This window comes from Taudactylus pleione, unplaced genomic scaffold (genome assembly GCF_031769625.1).
Source record: "Taudactylus pleione unplaced genomic scaffold, aTauple2 ptg000005l, whole genome shotgun sequence".
In the NCBI taxonomy this organism is placed as follows: domain Eukaryota; kingdom Metazoa; phylum Chordata; class Amphibia; order Anura; family Myobatrachidae; genus Taudactylus; species Taudactylus pleione.
Window position 1 is genome coordinate 9,880,486 of NW_028284408.1, and position 6,598 is coordinate 9,887,083.

The window sequence follows — 6,598 nt, forward strand, 5'->3', positions numbered from 1 at the left end:
GACCATGTGGTTTTAAGGCTATACATTGTTTCCTGGGATTCCATAATTATTATTGGCAGTTCATTAAAAAATTATTACACAGTGGCTGCTCCCATCACAGCCAAGATAAGGAAATCACAAAGTCCCAGATTGTGGGCACAGTAAGCGAAAGAAGCCTTTCAACCTTTTAAACAATTCTTTTCAGCAACGTATTCTGAAACAAATTGATGCAAATTCTCCTTTTTATCTAGTGGATGATGCCTCCACCCAGGTTTGGAGTTGAAGAGACATTTCTGGGAAAAACATCCTTGCTGCTACTTCTCACAGAATTTTCAACCTGCAGAGAAAAACTACATAATTGGGGATAAAGAGCTCCCTGATAGTAAGCTGACATTACAAATATGGCACCAGCTTTTATATGGAGCAAAATTACCAGTCACAGTGTACAAAATCCAAGGCAGGCTGGGTGATTATTGTTCTTCAGTTGATTTACCCAGTGTATTGCATAAACCATTTAGACATACAGACCATGTGCTAAAAACAAAAGACAGATAATTTATCTAGACCTTTTGATTTTTCATATTAAGAAGCTCCAAGTCCATCCTTGATTCTTCTTGTCACTGTTCAAGAGAAAGTTCCTCCAGGTAAATATTTGTTCCTCCAAACTCCCATGATATACATCTGAGATGGACTTTTTATAGTTCACTTCATGACACCTCTTAGTCACCACCCAGGAATGCCCACTGTTTTGCCTCACCATTACTAATTCCAGAGCTCCTGTATGTAACAGCATATGGAGACGTACACTCATGGTGATACATGTGCCATAGAAGTTTTCAGGACTTTTCACGCATTAACAGTAGTAAATAATGTCTCAATTGTTCAAGCATTGACACTGTGTCCACCTCTAAATCAGACCTATAGTGATTGTGGAGTTCATTTAACCTTTAAATTCAGGAAGGTGCTTTGTCTTTCTTCTGCGTATCACACCAAAAGCAATGATAAGATGGAATGGGTAAACCAAAATGTAGAAAAGATCATCAAGATACATACCTCTGTCAATCAGGATACTTGGGTGACTCTATTAAAATTGGTTGAATTCACCCCTAACAACTTGGCTAGAGCTTAATTTTCAGTACAAAATCGTGGTGGGCACAAAATAATTGAAAATGGTCATGCTAGTTCCTTGCGACAGAGTTTGGATTTCAACATCTAAGATTAAGGTCTGTTCATCATCACTTTTATGTATATAATTTATATAAATGCAGGTGAAAATTAACATTTTCACCTACTTTTGTAGAAATTAAGAATCGGTGCTATTTATTATAAAGGTAATGCAGGAGATATTAATGATATCTCCTGCTTCTCTTTCAGCCCTGATCTGGCCCACTGTTCCCATACACTAGTATGAGGACCTAAATTAATCAAAACAATATTTTTGGAGCTTAACTGTGGGACCATCCACCATCAGACTCCCACTTGCGTCTTGTGTTGGTACATTTCTATTTTGGTGCATCTTTAGTTTCAGGTTCCCCATTGGATGCTCCAGTGAAACTTGCACAAGCCTTATGGCTGATGCAATTTTTCCATCTGACCATAGCCTTCTATGTGAGTGGCTATGCATCTGTGGACACTCACAGTGACAAGTTGGCAGCAAGACTAAATGTGTGCAGCATCTTCACTGATTGTGACTTAGAATTATGAGGGGAACTACAGAATCCTAAAGCAAGATATAAGATAAATGAACCCTAAAAAATTATCACATCCATTCAATGTAATGTTCATCCTAACTGTGAGGCAAGGCAGCCATCGGGTGTTATGTTTTTGCATAAAGTAATAGATTCCAATTCAATGAACTAAAGAATTTGTAATTTATCAAGTAATTAAAAGATCAAGCCCTTACTAAGAGAGTGTACTTCTCTCAGGGTTAGAATGCAGAATAACAACAATTGTATTCATTACAGGTTTCTTATACCTTTTCATTACAATATCCAGATAATACACTCACTTACATCATACTTAAAGAACATTCTACAGTATACAAGCATTTAATGAAATTTGGCAAATTTAAAATAACAGTCATCAAACTTTGACATAGTTTATTCTTCATCTGTCCTTCATGGAATGTTTGCTATATCCAATCTAACCAATTTGGTTCTCAGCTCGAACCTTGTATGTAAATTGAAAAAGTCTTGTCTGATTCTTCATAAAAACAATGTTAGGCAAAAATATGTGTTTAAGGAAACTCAGCTTATTGTTAAGTATTGATAAGTAGTCATACATTAAAACTACATAAGATATATTTTTGTAAAGCATATTATGAAGAATACACTAACTATAAATATGGAATTATGTAAAATATAATGTTCCCTTTATACTAAGTTTACACAATTTCCACTCTTTAAATATACACATTTGCTATATTTTGTGGATTACATAGGGTTCATTAACCTCAATCTCTTTTTCTCATTTTTTTCATCCTTGAAGTAGCCATCTGAATACATCATAGGCCACATCTATACAATGCATAAATAAGAAGAATCAGGATTACAATCACAAGAATAAACTTTGTCAATGCATAAAACACTTTCCCAATCCTGAAAGCCAAGTTCTAAGATCTAACCATGAACATGAATCATTTTCATAGTCCTTATCATAATGTATTCACCAAAATTCTTCTTTCATATCATGAGACTTATTCATGTGATTGGTAATAATGTCTTCTGGATTGGTACTGTCATTGGCTAAATAATAACAACAGAGAACTCCAAGACTTTGTTTCAAGGGTTAAACAATATCCTCCAGTCTGTGCAATTAAATATTCCAGCACTTGGCGGTGCTGTAACAGTTAATTTCTAAATGCTTTTAACTCATGGCCAACATATCTGAATGTCTTATAATAAAGTTCAGTCACATTGTCAATAAATTCAGACAGTCTAATAATTTCATGTTGATTTTCCAAATAACCCCAATTACCCTACATAAAGATGTTAGCAAAAGTGGTACCAACACAATGTTTCACTGAAGAATGTATAAGAGGAATGTATTTGTTATTCACCAGAACAATGTATTTTTTAAAATGTCTGGCATCCTGCAAAAGAACTTTTCGCAAATCATCATGTGTTATAACATAAAATTTTAGTATCAGATTGCCTAAATAGCAAATAACGTAAGAATTAATGGGCAACCATTTATAAGCATACTTTCCACATATTAAAGATCATTTGGTAGCAGGAAAGGAACATCAAACCCTAATACCATAGTGGCAACTATCATTCCTTGCTGACATGTCTGATCTGTGTGATCTGTCTCACTATATGTCTCATTATGGAGAACACTCACAGGTAGTGTATAATCACATGCCTCATTGAAAAAATCTATTGTACATGATAAGCATTCAGCACTTTTAAGGTCTTCCTTACATTGTTCAGTACAGCGAGGAACATAAGGTTTGTGCACAATAATGATCTTATTACAAAATCCTGACTTTACATCTCCTACCTTTATGGGGTGTTCTGGCATTGGAATAGTAAACATTCCTGCAGTTGACCAAATCTGGGATGGAACCTGTCTCATTTCATAGACTGTCTTATTGAAACAAAATGGAATGTGTTCACTTATTTGTGGAGCTACAGTAGCACAATCACAGGTGGTTTAGTCAAGTTGTAGGTATCAGTAACATTTTGTACACAACTTTTAACTACACAATTCTCACATGTTTCTATGTTAATTTAGTAATTTCATCATTAGAAACCGGTACTGGGGACATTGGAATATTTCCGGCTCAACAATGGTGTTCTAGTACAAATCCAACAATTAGTAGCATATAATACTTTACCGAACAATGAATGATATTGCTGAATTGGATATTCTTTTGAGTAATAACCAATATTATCCATACACCATAGTATGCACCTTTCTTCTGGTGGTTTAGTACAGTAATCGCAAATGCACATTTACATAAATCAGTTTCCTGACACCGATCATTTAACTCTCTTGTTTTCCTGCTTAGAAAAGAGGAAGGAATGGACTTATTAGAATAAACCCCATCATCCATACCAATGGATGTGTGCTCATAGTATGAACCTCTACAAACTCTCTCTCCAAATTAAATAAGTCCCACTTCTGCAATAACCAAGATTGTTCCCATCAAGCTATGCGAACAATATTTAAATTGCCCAATTTGTCGTAATCATTCAATTGCTCATTTATTTCTGCAAGTGGATAGGCGGCTTAAGGAAATTACAATTTTCTTTGTCATCAGTCTATAGGCATACATTTTATCTCCATCTTGATTGAAGAGTTCTAGTAAATGCAACTCAGTCTCTGTATCAGCACTTGAGTCTGAGTCTTTAGGCCCCTTTAAGCTCAGATCTCTGACTTTTTGCTGTGTGAACCGTGGATCCAGGTGTCCTTCTAAGCAACCTTTATAGCTGCATCTGTTGTAAGCAGTACTTGACAAGGACCATCCCATCGATCTGTAAGGGAACCAGAATGCAGATTTTTTTTTTATCATAGCATAGTCTCCAGGTTGTAACTCATGTGCTGGACCAAATGCTAATGTTGGCTGAACAGCCTGTTGACCTTTCCAAAGGTCATGTAGCTGCTTAGATGATTGTATAACATATTGAACAGTCAAATCATATTGCAATTTCAAATAAGTCTTTGGATTAGTAACATATGCTGAAGTCCAAACAACAGTTCATAAGGAGAGAGATTGAGAGGATGCTTAGGTGTGATTATTTTAATATGAAGCACCAAAGATAGGGCTTCAGGCCATGCACTGCATTGTGCAGTGTCTAAACCAGGGGTTCCCAACCACGGTCCTCAAGGCACACTAACAGTCCAGGTTTTAGGGATAGCCATACTTGAGCACAAGTGACCTAATTAGTACATCAGTTATTTTGATTTAACCACCTGTGCACAATAATGGATATAACTAAAACCAGGACTGTTAGTGTGCCTTGAGGACTGAGGTTGGGAATCACTGGTCTAAACAGTTGAATCTTGTTTCGTGAAATCTTGTGACCTGCTTCTGCAAGAAAACACAACAATTGTTTAGTATCTTCTACTGAAATCAGAAATGACTTAGAAGATCATTTATGTATTGGAACAGGACCAAACCACCTGTAGGAAAATAAGATTGCAGGTTATTTTGCAAAAATTGTGAGAAGGTACTAGGAGCATCCACAAAGCCTTGGGGTAATTGCGTCCAAGTATACTGAACACCTTTATGAGTAAAGGCAATATGATACTGTGAATCTGGATGTTTTGGTAATGAAAAGAAAGCACTACACAATTCTAGAGTTGTGTCAGAGGGAATCTGCATCAGAATAGTAGCTGGGTTAGGTACTTCTGGAAAATGTGATTTCACAACTTTGTTTAAAGCTCTCAAATCCTAAACTAAATGCCAGGTATTAACTTTTACCTATACCTGTACCTCTCTTGGGACCTCTGTTCAAACTCAGGAGTAAGAATCATAGGATGTACAGTATAAGTGTAGGAATGTGTGAAATTTCCAAGTATGCTTGCACATCTTCTGTGTACTTTCAGGAATCTGTAAAAATACTTCATCAGGAGTACAGTATATTGTACACTGTAACTTACAAAGCAAATCCCTACCTAAAAGATTTGAAGGTGAGTTAGTTGAAAGAATAAATACATGTGTGGTAGATATCGGTCCAAGTGTAATCTCTTGTGTAGACACAGGGAGGGAAGAGGGTTGTAACCTCTCCAGTAATTCCTACTGCTTGAACAGTTTGTGATGTTTTTTAAATATTGCCCTTGTCTTTTATCACACTGTGTGCTGTGCCCATATCAAATAGAAAGGGGTATGTCTCATTACCTACTTGCATCAGTACTGTTGGTTCAGGTACAAAAGGCACCTGTGATGCAAGAATACGGGTGCAATCCTCATCCTATGAGAGGGTTACAGCATTTTGTCCACCCCTTGGAACAAAAGGTTGTGTGTTTATATTCAGTTTAGCAGAGAAACATGCAGCTACAGGGTGTCTCCCTACACTCGGACCAGGAATGAGCGTCCCATCCCTTTTCATGGATCTGGTAGGGGGATACATAGGGTGTGGTATGTTACTCTGATGTACTAAGTATGATGGACAGTCTCTCTGAAAGTGTCCGTACGCACCACAATCAAAACAAGCACCATTATGGTTACATTTATCTGGGTGAAAATTTGCAATCCTGCTCTGTATATACTGAGGAATTGGATGATCTTATTTCTGTCTCTGGTCTGTTTTCCGCTTATTCTGAACCTCATTTTCTAAATTTTTTATCTGCAACGTCATAAACTTTTTGTTTTAGTTTTTTTCTGCAAAATGATTCACTCATACCGTTTTGTAGACGTTAACAATATATTAAGAGAATGTTCTTCCCACTTTGGATATTGAATTGTTACTCTGTCAATTCATTCCTCATTGATCGGCTCCTAAGAAATTCCAATCAGCAGCTATATTGCAGTCTCAGGCTCCTCTGCAGTGTTAGGAATGTTAGACTGCAAGTACAAAGTGTGTATATTCTCACTGCAGCTTACACCCAAGGCTTAGTACATCTCACGCAGAATGAATGTGGGACTATGCACACAGTATTATATCAAAGGTAT

General features: G+C 36.5%; 1 pseudogene; it reads right to left on the minus strand.

Annotated features, from left to right (window-relative positions):
- Window positions 1-2,550: 2,550 nt before the first annotated feature.
- On the minus strand, window positions 2,551-4,129 carry LOC148543191 (uncharacterized; annotated as a pseudogene).
- Between the last annotated feature and the right edge of the window lie 2,469 nt (window positions 4,130-6,598).